The following is a 14,732-nucleotide window of genomic DNA, read 5'->3' on the forward strand; positions in this document are numbered from 1 at the left end:
TAGGGTAGTTAAATTTTGTAGTGGGATACGTTTTCGCTGGATGCCATTATCTTCGAATTATTCAAGAAAAACGAAATGATCCGAAAACGTACCTCCACCTTTACCATCATGTCTCATCAGTTAGGATTTCTAGTATGTTGTTCGTGACACTCCCTCCTACCATTATACAAAGCTTTCCGACTACACGAACCACTTCCGATGTTCGACTTTCCTTGGTCTCTATTGATTGGGATATGAAGCAACCAGCATTTACAATAACATTATTAATTTAACGTGTGCGTGGGGGCAATGAAAGAAAAACGACTTTATTAAACATTACAGGGAAATTACTTACATTTTCATCTCGATCCAAACCTAACGTTTACAAGAAAATGTTTCAAATGGCTCTGAGCACTATGGGACTTAACATCTAAGGTCATCAGTCCCCTAGAACTTAGAACTACTTAAACCTAATTAACCTAAGGACATCACACACATCCATGCCCGAGGCAGGATTCGAACCTGCAACCGTGGCAGTCACGCGGTCCCGTACTGAAGCGCCTAGAACCGCACGGCCACCGCGGCCGGCAACGTTTACAAGCCCAGTAGTTTCGTAGTCAGGAAGATTGACTGATAAGAAGATTAATGGTTTATTTTATGCTGCTAAAATTGACAAAACTGTTTGGTTAAATTTACACAAACGTCAGTTTTACAATTTGTAAGTGCTCTAGGACGCCGCTTGTGTAATAACGTCAATCAATGAAGTCCAAAATAGTTCTAATGTGTGAAATAAATCGTACAGTCACCCAATTTATTACTGCGGTATGAAGGAGTGCCATGAACAACATACTAGAAAAATTGACAGGTGGGAGGGGTTGTGGGAGTGAGTGGCGCGTTTGAAGGTCACTTCTGTAGATTTTTGTTGAATAACTTAAAAACTACGGCCTCGAAGAAAAATTTAATGCATTTAACTCAATAAATGAAGTCCAGTCAATTTTTTTTTTTTCTGTGGGCCTTATAGTATTAATAGTATGAGTGCAGTAAGCGAGAGAATACGAAAATCTCGCATGTGATTTTTGAAGGTTATATAAAACATTGCGGGTAGCATAAAGCGACAACCCTAGGGGCAGCCGAATCATCCTGGATATTTTTATATGTTCTGAGCCAGCAATATTACTAACACCAGAGGCTGAAAGTACCGCTTTAGTTTTAAGGTTCTTCCATTTTCCGGTGCCTGAACAACGACTGGTTTCGGACACTTACGCGTCCATCATCAGGTGTGACACAAGATACCGAAGCTAACAATTTTTACGGGCAGTAGTACACAGGGGAAAACAAAAAAGAAGTTCCACATAAATTTTTAGAAAAAAAAGCAGTCTGGTTACATCCGGTAAAATCTAAGTCAATGCCACAGCGACACCTGACAAGACATCGGACGACTGCTTGGGAAAGAAATACGCAATGAACACCAGGGAATTTACACTTCGTGCTGTGACTCAGCGTGCGCAGAGCACAAGGAGCGTACACGAAGGAGGAAGCAAACTGATAAACAAGATTGGGAAACGTAGGGCCGTCTGTTGACGGAAAGAACAACGTGGGACCACCTAGCCCGGGTGTTTACAATTTGAGCTACTGATTTACAAGCAAAAAGGGGAAAAATATTACAAGAAAGTTACGTGAAAAGCGTTGGAAGTCCGCTATGGGTGGTAAAGGAACATACCGAACAGAGGCAAATTTAGTGGGGACGCATATGGTGTCGTGGAATAACATGCCACAGTCATGAGTTAAAAGAACATACATATGTGCCAAGCCTATTACAAATATCTAGCTACTACACAAAATGGAAGGTAGCTAACCGTTAAAGTCCACACTGTCAGAAACTGCTATGCCAATGAATAGCCAGCACCAACAGCACTAGAGGGACACATTAAAAGTAGGAGCAGTTCAAAAACTGCTAACTAAGAGAAACGACTCAACAAGGTTTGCGTAAGACAACACGTGAGACAAATCTTACCTCATGAATGACAGTCGAATTTCGATTTAGTGAGTACATAGATAATGACGCACAATAACGTGCAGCAGTCATAAGATAAAAAATTGAATCTATGCAAACTTCTACTAAAAGAGAATGTTTTATTGTTATGGACTTTGAAGTCTTCACTATAGGAAAGAGACATTTACCGTATAGTACCTAAGCCTAATTAAGATTCACCAAAGCAACGGCGAAAACAGTGACCTATAGAAGAAGCATACATGTGGAAGTACAATAATTAGAAGCCAGAAGTGAGCCTGGAGGTTGCTTCAAAAAAGAGAATTTGTTGAAAATGGTTGCTTGCTTAAGTGAAATTTGCTCATTCAAGGCGCCCAACGGATCATGGTTACTGCTGCGAATAATTTCTACTTCTTCTAAAATATTTAAAGCAGTGCCATTACGTTGAATATGTAACACGCTAGAATCCATGTTCGTATATGAAATGACCCTTCAGGTGGCTAGTGAGTTCGGATTTAGAATTGTGGTGTCACCGCCAGACACCACACTTGCTAGGTGGTAGCCTTTAAATCGGCCGCGGTCCGTTAGTATGCGTCGGACCCGCGTGTCGCCACTGTCAGTGATTGCAGACCGAGCGCCACCACACGGCAGGTCTAGAGAGACTTACTAGCACTCGCCCCAGTTGTACAGCCGACTTTGCTAGGAATGGTTCACTGACAAATACGCTCTCATTTGCCGAGACGATAGTTAGCGGAGCCTTCAGCTACGTCATTTGCTACGACCTAGCAAGGCACCATTATCAATAGATATCTAACTTGTGATGCCTGTACCGTCAGACCGATGTACACCACTTATGGATTAAAGTTAAGTATTACATCAACTACGTACTTTATTTGCTGCTATTAATTCCCTTAACTGTTCCAGACCTCGCGCCAGCCTGCGTGAGCTTAAGCGCGCGCCTTTCGGCTTCCTCTCATAGTGACCTGGCTGTCTTGCCAAGTCACAACACGAATCGCTAAGGTTCTGATGCCCTCCGAACAGTATGGTGGTGGTGGTTGGTGTTTAACGTCCCGTCGACAGCGAGGTCATTAGAGACGGAGCGCAAGCTCGGGTTAGGGAAGGATTGGGAAGGAAATCGGCCGTGCCCTTTCAAAGGAACCATTCCGGCATTTGCCTGAAACGATTTAGGGAAATCACGGAAAACCTAAATCAGGATGGCTGGAGACGGGATTGAACCGTCGTCCTTCCGAATGCGAGTCCAGTGTGCTAACCACTGCGCCACCTCGACGGTCTGAACAGTATGCTAAAGAAGCGGCCAGCTTGGTCTATGTAGGCGAAAACACTCACTACACTGAATGCGATGGACACCCGATTGTCTTCTCTGGTTTCGTGGTGCTTTAGTAGGTGCCCGGCTTTATTTGGCGTACAGAAGGTGGGTATGATCCCCTCTTTTGTAAGCCATTTGCCGAACATTTTGGATATAATAACGGCGTATGGAAGTTTGGAAAACAATTTTTTTTTAGAATTATCATCACTAATAGATGACGCGGTAATCTGGTACCTAGTGTCAGAAGCGACTTTCTATTGCATTTTCTGGAGAAGAACAGCAACAACGTTTGGCTGGTAAACCATTAGCATGTGCTATAAATTTAATGATATCTAACTCATGATGGTGCTTTTGTTTTGAGAGAAGGACTCTAATCGCGCGGTGAAGCATTGCAGGAAGTGCAGCCATTTTTTCCTGCTTTGGGTGAACTGAATACCAACGAATATTAGAATAAGTCATCGTTAGTTTCCTAAATATATTAAAGTGAAGTTCACTGTCTGTACTATAAGGTAATTCCAAATCTGAAAATGAGTGTGTAAATCCAGAGTGGTATTCTGTCGTACACTGAATCTTGGGATACGTTTTGTTAAAGTCTGGTTGATAAACTAACAGCTGGGCATGGGTCGCGCTGTAGAAAAGTATGGTGTGATTGACGTATCTTTTCTTATAAACTACACTTTCAAGGTGTTGGGGGTGGGATGAAAGAGAAGCTGATGTTGAGTGTGTTTGTTGTAAATGTTAGTTGTTATACCGGCAATGGAGATGCCATGGCTAACATATCAGTCTGTCCATAAACGGTGTCTTTGAAGGCAAAGTAGTTATCGTTCAGAACAATTCTGAACAAACAAAGGAATTAATTTTTTGTGAACCTAGGTGAGAGTACCACCGTAAACTGGATTCAATGACTGGAGTCACCTCTTTTGTGGGGATATTCGTATACATGCTTACGACGTCCATATTTGCTACATATTTATCATTGGTCACATTCACTTGTTTGAAGTGTGTAACTATGTCCTCTCTACACATAATTGCATTATCGTCATGGAAAAAATAATGATTACTGAGTACACTTTGCCATACCTTAGCCGATAAATAATCTGGGGCATTAATAGCTCAAAGGATTCTGTTGCTTATAGAGGTTCACCACATCTCTGAAAGTGGGCGTTATCGGGTTCATAGATACGAAAGTTTTTTAAAGAAAGGGAGTAAATAAAGCAGTCATTCATTTAAGAGCCATGTTAATTTCCCAAACGAACTTAGCTGTGGGTTTGAATGACTATGTTTTAAAGACAGGGGTGGGAAGGAAGTCCAGTGCTTTCTGTACGCATTCGGCCTCGTATAAAACTAATGATGTGCGATCTCTGTTGCCCACACAATGACTGCAAAATAAAAATAAAAAAACTCTACAACTGAAGCGGTACTTTCAACCTCAGCTATAATGTTCAGTTCCGGACGTTTCTCCAGCAGGTTTCTTAATATCGAAATACTTAAGAAACAAAAACAAAGTTATTAACTTTCTCTTCAAGCTTCATTCGGATCCTATCATACAAAGAGTAAATATGTTGCACACATGCTACGTCATGAAATGTATCCTTACAGCCACGGATATTGGTTTCTAAGACACAAACCGCCAAACTAATTGCACCTCGTATGTCCTTTTTAAAGTCCTAATGTGTGTAATCTTTGAGAACAGCGTTCCATTAATTTCTGATACATTAGAAAAAGTTTTGTGTCCTATCTTCTAGTAGTATGGTGTGAGCCACTTCTTGTAAGACTTGCTGTGGTAGAAAGATTCTGCTCTACAAAATGGCACAGATATTCGATGCAGTTCTCATCGAGGCTTCGGTTAGGCTAGTCCAGCGAATATTATTTTCGTTCCATCGTGTTTGATGTGCCTTGCACTGAACACAAGACGCAAATCATTCAGGAATGTAACGACCCAGATCCGAAAATATAGTCACAATGTAGAAAGCAAGTTATTGTGTAAAATGTTTCCTAAGCACCTATGGAAATGTTGGCATCGTCCAAGATTCATTGCCCAAGAGAGCAGTTACAACATTGCTCTTTTGTTCTAATGGTCAGTGGCTTTGGACAATCAAAAGTGAAACCTATCGCCTCCTTCCGAATCTCACGTGCATACTTCAGCTGGAATGAGAATCAAGTACAGTAGTTGGCAAAGGTATGCGAATATTGGTTCGTACAGTATCATTACACTTCAGCTTGCCCTAGCAGTTAACTCAATAAACTGAACAAAACTCTGATAAGATTTAGTGCTTGAAAATAACAAAACTAACAACAGACCACATCTGAGAACATGAGACAGTTCTGAAATATTTAAATCAGAGAGCAGAATTTTTTGGACGTTTGTAGTTGTGCCTAATTCAGTCTTCTGTTTCTCTCGTCCTGGCGGGAATTAATACTAATGTATTATACCTGTACGTACATGCCATTTTGCACTTAGCCCAATATTGTATCATCATCATCGAGTATCTGACATTAAGGTGTTAATATTAATAACCTTTCTAGGTTGTAAGCCTCCACCTCTATCAAAGATGCTACGCAAATGACAGAGGTTGGGTGATCCTAAACAGATCAAAAAATTAAGGAAATCCTTTAACTGATTGCAGGTGAACGTGTACAACAAATAATTTACATCGCCGTCTTCTTCCGTTAGTTTTGAATCATTGTTATGATGTATTGAGAATCACACACAAGAAGGACAACTGTAAGTACCTTGAATTTTGAATAAGCCACATAACATAAGCAAAAATATTTTTACACTCTGTCCATAGTCCAGCTGGAAAAAACTTATCATTAACTAGTTATCAGAACGAAGAACAAATGATTATGTAACCTACCTGAAGAAAGAGAGTTCGCACTCAAAATTATGAGAAACAAGAGAAATATTAAGTATGATCTTAAATTATTAAAGGAAATCAAATTTGATAATGTCAACAAAGATGCAGCTATTCATTAAGGAAATAGTGCAATGGTCAGTTCTATTTATTACAGTCAGAATTTCTATGCCTAACGGTAATATTTTGCTTTTACAGGAAAAACTCGTAAAATTCAACATAATAATAATTTACATAAAGGTACAAAAAGTTCTTAAAGATCGTGTTATAAAATGCCTGTCAAGTACAAAAAATATGTTTGGTTTTAGTCACGGGTGAAATTTCTCACATATAGAAAAATAAGTATTTTTACTTGTACAAAAATCGGTAATTCTAAAGAGCAGTATTATATATACCTGGTGTCCCTCCTAAGAGTCGTCAGGCGTATGTTATTCAGGTGCTTCTGCAAATGTTTGCATTTTAGCTTTTGCAATGTGTAGTTGGAGTCGGCTCAAATAAACACCGCTCATTACGTCTTTCCTACGACGCCTTGGTCAACGGAAACTGTGTTTGTTTCTCGTTACAATCGAAATGATTTTTAATGAGGAATTTTATATTACCATTCGATGAAGTGGTCTGAGATTGTCTAGTGTGATGTTTGTTCTATCAGTAAGTATTAATAGGATCAATAAAACACGAAGAATTACCCGTACTCTAGCGGTGACTGAGGAGCGTTGCCCTGAGGCAGCAGCAGCATGTGTGGGCCAGGGCAATGTTTCCGCTGCTAGAGTACTGGTTATTCTTCGCGTTTTGTGTCCCTGTTAAGACATGTCGACTGAACAAATATCGCGTATTATGGGCGGTGTGACAAAATGCCAGGTTTTAGTGAAACAAATGGGTCTCGGAGTAATGTAAGTATATCTGAATTTTGAAGCAGAAGCATTCTCGTCACCAGCGTCCAGCAGCACGAGCACCACTCCAGGTCCGTGCTGGACAGTAAGACGACTGGGCGTCTCCAGCAGTAGCTGCGCCTGCAATCCGCAGCGCTAAGTTCCTCACAGAACTTGGTGACACGAGACCTCCAACATCCCGTCCGTATCTGCGGCTGCCAGCACTGAGTTTCCTCTCCAGGACTTGGCGCCACAGTACCACCCGCTGGCCGACTCCTGCTGAGTAGGAGCAGGGGTCGAATCCCGCGCACAGCAATCTCCACACGCCACCACGGTTGCTGTGTAACCGAGAGGCCGTTCCAGGCGCCATCAGCGATGGAGCAGTGGAGCGCACCTGACGTGGCAACCAATGCGTCCGTCGTCTACAGAGGTAATGGCCGTCCACAGCCCTGCAGCCAGCATGGTACTTTGGTTGGCGACAGAAAGGTAGGATCAAGTTTTCTGGATAGTTCTTGGGCTAGGGACCATTTATATAGACAACAGAAGGACCGTGTTAGTGTAACTCTCCTACGATACTGGGTCAAAGTACGAATATTACACACTTTCTCCAGTTTAGGCTGCAGTACTGGGTCAAAGTATGCGTAATATACACTTTCTCAAGCTTAGGTAAATGAAGCAAATTGGTTGGTTTTTTTCGAATTTGATGTGGTCTGTGGTGGGTTTGATGGGACTTATGGAGGCACCGCTGATTCATGGGCGGTTCCTTGGAAAACTCCACAAAAATGTTTTCCTTACTATAGCTTCTACGTCACCAATGGTCTAAAACCTAACCAAGGATTCCATGATCGGTATGCACACTAAATGGCTGAAATTTTTACAGTATATTACTAATATGCCGACCTCAAAAATTCTTGAAAATTTTCTTGGTATCTTCGTCCTCTCCAAGATACAGGAACTCAAATTTACCTTCCTCTACAAGTAAAATCCGGTGTGAGGCAAAATCTAAAAAAGAAATAACCGCAGAAAAGGTTCAAATTTTAACGGTATATTATCTAGGCATTTATCTAGAAGACTCATCTTCTCATTTTCAAACATATTTTTCCGTTATCGAGATAAACCTCAAAAACTTACTTTTAGGGTACCAAAACTGAGTGTCGGATTCCGAACCGGCTGTGGGCAGTAAATTGTTGTAATTTTTCGATGTATTTGTAAGATCCCGATCTCAAACAACCCAGAAAATTTTCTTCATGTCTTTATCCGTTTCCATGATACAGTGGATAAATCTATCCTACTTGTATACGTAAAATCCACTTCGTGGTGAAAGCATAGTTTATAAAGTGACGTCGTAAAATTCACTCTGAGGTGTAAAATTAGTTTTGCGTTAGTTCAATTTCACCACAAGTAAACTATCTAAATTTTACTGACCAGTACATTTGTCTTCATGTGAGTTACATGCCTTGCTGCAACAGGGAAAAGAAGGAAACCCGCGGAGAAGTGATCCTATCGGCTCACAAAAAATGCGAATATGTTCCTACTAACGTAAAAGACTCTGCCTGTAAAGTAGAGCACGAGTTTGCACGTTCTACCTTCCTTACCACCTTTAAAGATTTTCCCAATAATTTTGGCATGGGAAAATGTTAACGCGTGTTTAGTCTGAGAGAGAAGAAGACACTGGCAGTGACAAAGGGGCGAAAAGTAGTAACTACTGGAATAGTAGGTAGTGATTTTGTTATAGAAAAAGCGAAGAAGACAATGACAGTGTGAGAGAATGCGTGGAACACTGTCAGTGGAACATAGCTGACAGTGACAGAATAGGACTAGGAAAAGAGTGAAAGAAACAGTTATAGAGGGGCGGGGAAGGGAGGGATAAAAAGAAAAAGAAAGTGGAAATGGATGAATGCCAAAGATAATGGAAGACTGAATATATGACAATGATTACGAGGAAGAGAGTGATAGTGAAAGTGAGAAGAAACAGCAGCAGTAGGGAGGAATGAGACACTAACACTAGGAGAGAAATTAACGCTAAGACAGGGAGAGGAGACTGTAGTAGTAGCACTGAACGAAGGGAACAGAGACGGTGACAGGAAACAATGACAAAGAAACAAAGAGTTAATGACACTGAGTTAGACTGAATGATTGAGTAAGGAAGGGCGACTGGGAGTGAATGGGTATGAGCGATTTGCAGCGGTGGACTAGTGGGTGTGAGTGAGTTAAAGTTAGGGCAGCCTGTAGGAGTTGTGGTAAGTTCGAAAAATGCATGCTAAAAGATGAGCGAATATATCCTCACGCCAAAATTTTGGGAAAAATTTTAAAGGTAAAGTGATACAGCTGGTATCCCGCTTTTCAGAGTCTTCTAGATAAACAGGAACATATTCGCATTTTTTGTGCTCCGATAGGACTATTTTTTTCTGGTAAGACTGTGTTTCAAAAAAGGGCCATGAGTGTCTCAAAGATACCCAGTTTTACAGTACCTTCCAAACTTTCCAGAAGTTCTCTTGCTTACCCTGCGGGGCCAGCTCTCCTGGAGGAAAAGATACTGAGAAGACATGGCTTAGCCGCAGCCCATGGGATTATTTCCGGAATGAATTTTAACTCTGCAGTGGAATGTGCGATGATATGAAATTTCCCAGGCTCGCGTCTTGATCCGGCGTACAGGTTTGATCTTCCAGGGCGATTAAAATCAACACGCAATCGGTTGCAGAGTGAAAATTCGTTCTAAACCTCTGAGAGTGCTATCGAACAGGTGAAGTTGAAGTTACTTCTAAGAGCTTTTAGTCACGACTGAAAAGCGTGTCTTTTCACGTAGTAGTATGAAACTGAGTTTCTGGCATCGACCATAGATTTTATTGGGCTGGGAACTTTGTGACAGGCTCATCTCAGACTCGGAAGGCCAAGTCATAAGTTATTTGGCTTATTAAGGAGAGTCATGGAAAGGATATACTCTGAGGTCCTAAGTCAAACTGCTAGTATTAGGAAGAAATCCAAATAGCTATTATTAACTTTAGCTGCAATACCTCTCACCAGCATTGAGTAAAAGAAAAGGACTGGTGGTTGCTTCACGTTATAAACTGTGTCATTCGTAGTTTAACTAATAAAATAATTCGCTTGTTACGTGCTTTCAACCATAGTACGATGTGTTTCTAGAATTTATTCTCATTGTCAAATGCCAATATTTACAGTGGTATTTTATGTGATGCAGTATCTGTTGCTATTACTCTATTGTCCTGCAGTCGCCATTTGTTGTTGTACCGAAAACGGAAAACTGTAAAATGTAAAGCGTATATCATTTTAAATGTTTATGATACCAAATAATTGTTTTTTTTGTCTCAATCCTTACAGGCATTGTGCAGAGGTCCATACACCACACACACACACACACACACACACACACACACACACACGAACGCACTCACACAAACCATCACTCAGATTGCTTGTTTACGTGAAATAAAAATATAGTAGAAATGTATTACGACAGTGTTGCTGCCCAAAATGTTTGGATACATTCAGAGGTCCTTTTAAAATAATCTGCATGACTCTGAACCCTGACCATGAGAAGTTTAACAGGTGTTCCTTCTTTTGTGGATTACATTATTTACATCAAGCTGTAACTCATAACATCTGTCCTTACTATTGACTACATAAATGATTGATTACGTTTTATATTCTGTTTTACACCATTATATTGAAAACATTGAGTGAAATGTGTGGAGGAATGGTAGTATTTATGGATTTACTTCAGTTATTAAATAAAGGAAAGAATTACAACGAAATTAGGCGCTTCATATTCTAGTTTATCACTAAGAACTTCGTTGAGTGCAAAAATTTCCAGCTCTTTCATTAAACCCACTGTTTTTGATTTCTGAAAATGATTTAGTACCTTAAAACCTTCTTCTGTATTTACGAATGGGTGTTCAGTGCTTTTTTATGTGTATTTCTATGGCTGATTTCGTGAATAGGTTGTGTGTGTAACAGGCAATGTGTACAGTGTATTTAGTGTCAATACTCCTGCCTGTGTGTCCTGTGTAGCAGCTCGTGCGAGCCTTAGGTGTAACATTGTACATTATTGAGCTTCAGACTTTATCTTTTGTGTCGTTTAATATTTGAACTAATTTCTATTATAGTTCTTGAAAGCTACTAGCACTTTATGTAATAGTGTAGGTTTGATATTGTTTGGCAAATGTCTCCTTCAAAAGATATGCTGGGTAGACATTTTACTACATTATTAGTTTTTTCCATTGAGTCAGGAATTTCTTTCCTTTTTGGTATTTATTTCTGCATTCTGTCTATGACTGAGCTGTGAAATCGGTTTGCTTTAATGATCACTAATTCCTTCCCCCTGTTCTGTTGCCCAAAGCAATTTTGTTTGCACTGTGTAGCATCGTTTTGCAAGTAATCTTCTTGTGTATATGCGGATGATATGATATTCTATTTGGAAATATTTAATCGTAGATAGGTCAGACATGTTTTGTACTACTGTTATATTGTAGATTTACGGTCAGTACTTGGATTATTTCAAATAAAGTTGAAGCGCTGAGTACGGTACTGCTATGAGTGGAGAACAATAAGAAGTTAACGATGTTTGTACATTAATACAATCAAGTTTTTCGATATGGATATTGACTAGAGGGTAGAGATTGTTTTTCAGACTACGTAGGGGGAAAGGCTGCGAGAAGATTCACAGCTGACAGTTACGTCATATATAACTAATTTTTGTGATTGCGCTTGATTAACGACAATATTTAGGGAAAAAGTTAAGTGTTGAACATGTACTAGGTAGTAATAGCTTGAGTGTTCATTCAATATTTTCAGAGTAATTTTGCGATGTTGAAATTATAAGTTGAGAATTATGATACAATGAATTATGATACAATGCAGAAGCACTCGATCTGCATCAAACTCAGGCGAAGTCAAAACCATGATCGAAATGCGAAACTGGTAAGCAGCTGCTTAGGTAAAAGGAAGTATGAACATTGGACTGTTGTTAGTCGCAACATATTTAGGAGACACTGTTCAGGGAAACGGATGCAGATACAGATAACTGGAATTATGTTGGCCTGAGCAAGAAGTAAAAGGATTGATTAAGTATTTTCATGAAAATTGCGGTCAGTGTGGTACTTAAATATGAATACAAACATTAAAGGAAAACACCTACATCTATTTTTATAACATGGCCAAAAAGGTTAGGAAATAGTTGTCAATAAGTGATAAGGAGCCTACAACATAGCTTTACAAAATTTTCATATTTTGAAAATGTTTTCCATAAAAAACACGCAGATATCATTTCTGAATTTGTTGAATTTCCACCACGTAAGACCATATCTATAAGAACATGAGGCAATTTTAAAGCAAAATGTGAGAAAATAGGATGTAATGCAATATATTTTTTTTCTGAAAGCAAGTTGATTTTATTCAGGATTCCAATACACCGTATTTACCCAAACGTTTGGCTACAAAACGCTATTTTTCTACTTAATCTCTGTTCAGTGCGACCACACTTCCTATACCACTCTACTGGATGACGCTCGAGCCAACGTCTTGCTGCATCAATAGCCTCCAAAACATGCTGTATTGCTTCCTGCAGAGTGCATCCTCCATTAGGCCAAACAGATGGAAGTCGACAGGAGCAATATCCGGACTGTAGGGAGGTTGGCAAAGAACAGTGCACTGAAGTTTTGTGACCCACACTCGGATGCACAGATTGTGTGAGGTCTTGCGTTGTCATGGAGAAGGAAAAATTCGTTTGCATTTCTGTTTCGACAAACACACTGAAGTCTTTTCTCCAGTTTCCTGAGGGTAGCACAGTGCACTACAGAGTTGATCGTTGCACGTGAGGGAGGACGTCAAACAGAAGAACACCTTCAGAGTTCCAGAAGACCGTTGGCAAAGCTTTGCCGGATGAAGATGCGGCTTTCAACGTTCTCTTCGAGGGTGAGGTGATGTGGCACCATTCCACAGATCGCCCTTTCGTTTCCTGTTTGGGGCGAGGAGTTTGATAGTGACATGTCGATCACCTCGAATGACAGTGTCCGCAGGTTCCAACATTGCAGGAGTCACAGCCGTATGCGGACGTCCCGCACGCGGGAGATTGGAGACATTTGCACTACCTTTTTGCGATGATGACAGATGTCTCGCCCAACGACTCACAGTGCTTTTGTTCGCTGTCAGGTCCACGTAGACATTCTACAAGTGACTACCAATATGTGCGATGTTCTTGTTTTCCGCCAAAAGAAGGATGACAGATATCCTTGGAACGCACCTCCGTTTCAGACGCCACTTGGAAGGCTATATATAGAGTTATCACCTGCCGGAATTTCATGAAACCGTAGGGGATGAAGTGGGAATATTCCACGACGTCCCAAAACAAATTCCGCATTTTTTCAACTGAAATTGGCTGAGAAAAAATGTGTTCCTTTACTTATTGGACGCCCCTCGTATTAATCACAGCATAGGAGGAACCGAAGCTATTACCTTCTTAAATGAAGAAATTTTTTGACATATAAATGAAATTACAGAATGTCCTCTTCTGGCTGCATATTGTATGATTTATTAAAGGTCCAGGAAATTTTTTGGACTTAAAAATATCACTTCATTGAAACCAGATAAGCAGAGAGATAAACGTAATTCATAATCTTTGAAATCAAGAAAAAAGTGTTGACAGATAAAAAAGTTAAATATTCACGAAATTAAATTCTAAAGAGAAAATTTGTACACATTGCAAATAGATTTAATTACCGACTTATAACACTGATTTTATTATTTTATCGAAAATGTCTAAAATTTCAATGAAAATGTACGACATCCAGGTGATTACGAGTTCTATTCATGATATGAGGTGCGACTGGAAAGTTTTAAGAATGGATCCGCTACTGCTGCCTTGTCCTTGAACGCCCTCTGACAGGAAACTGCGTTGCCCTTATTCAGTTAACTGTGGCAGCTGGCTGAGTGCGGGTCAATTAGGGCTTGTTGGCGTACTCTGCTGCGTGAAAATGGACGTAAAAACGGAGCAACGAGTTTGTGTGAAATTTTGTTTTGAAAGTGGGAAATCAGCTTCTGAGACTCATAAACTATTAAAAACAGCGTTTGCAGATAATAGTATGAGCCAGTCAAATGTTTTTGTATGGTTCAACAGATTTAAAAATGGCGGTGAATCATTTGAAGATGAACCATATGCCGGCTGTCCTCCCACCTCAAAAACGTATTAAAATGTTCTGAAAGTTCGCAGCTCACCGCTCGCTGATCGTAGACTTACAATTAGGGAGATGGCTGATGAACTTAATTTAAGTTTCTATACAGTTCAGGCTATTTTAACTGAAGATCTGAACAGGCGTGGAGTGTCCGCAAAACTCATTCCAAAAGTGTTGTCAAGTGACCAGAGACAATACCGACTTCAAGTGTGCCAAGAACTGATTAATCGGACTAAAAACGATCCAGATTTGTTAATTAGGGTAACTACAGGTGACGAATCGTGGGTATATGGATATGATCGTGAAATCAAAGTGCAGTCATCGCAGTGGAAGACTCCAGGTTAACCACAACCGAAAATAGCATTTCAAAGTTGGTCGAAGGTGAAGACAACGTTGGTGATTTTTTTCGATCATGAATTTACCCCTGGAGGACAGGCAACCAACCAAGATGATTGCAAATGTGTCCGTGAGCGTTTGCACGAAAAGGTGCAGAAGAAAAGGCATGCATTGTGGAAAGACAGGGAC

Source organism: Schistocerca piceifrons, chromosome 5 (genome assembly GCF_021461385.2).
Source record: "Schistocerca piceifrons isolate TAMUIC-IGC-003096 chromosome 5, iqSchPice1.1, whole genome shotgun sequence".
NCBI classification, from domain to species: Eukaryota; Metazoa; Arthropoda; class Insecta; order Orthoptera; family Acrididae; genus Schistocerca; species Schistocerca piceifrons.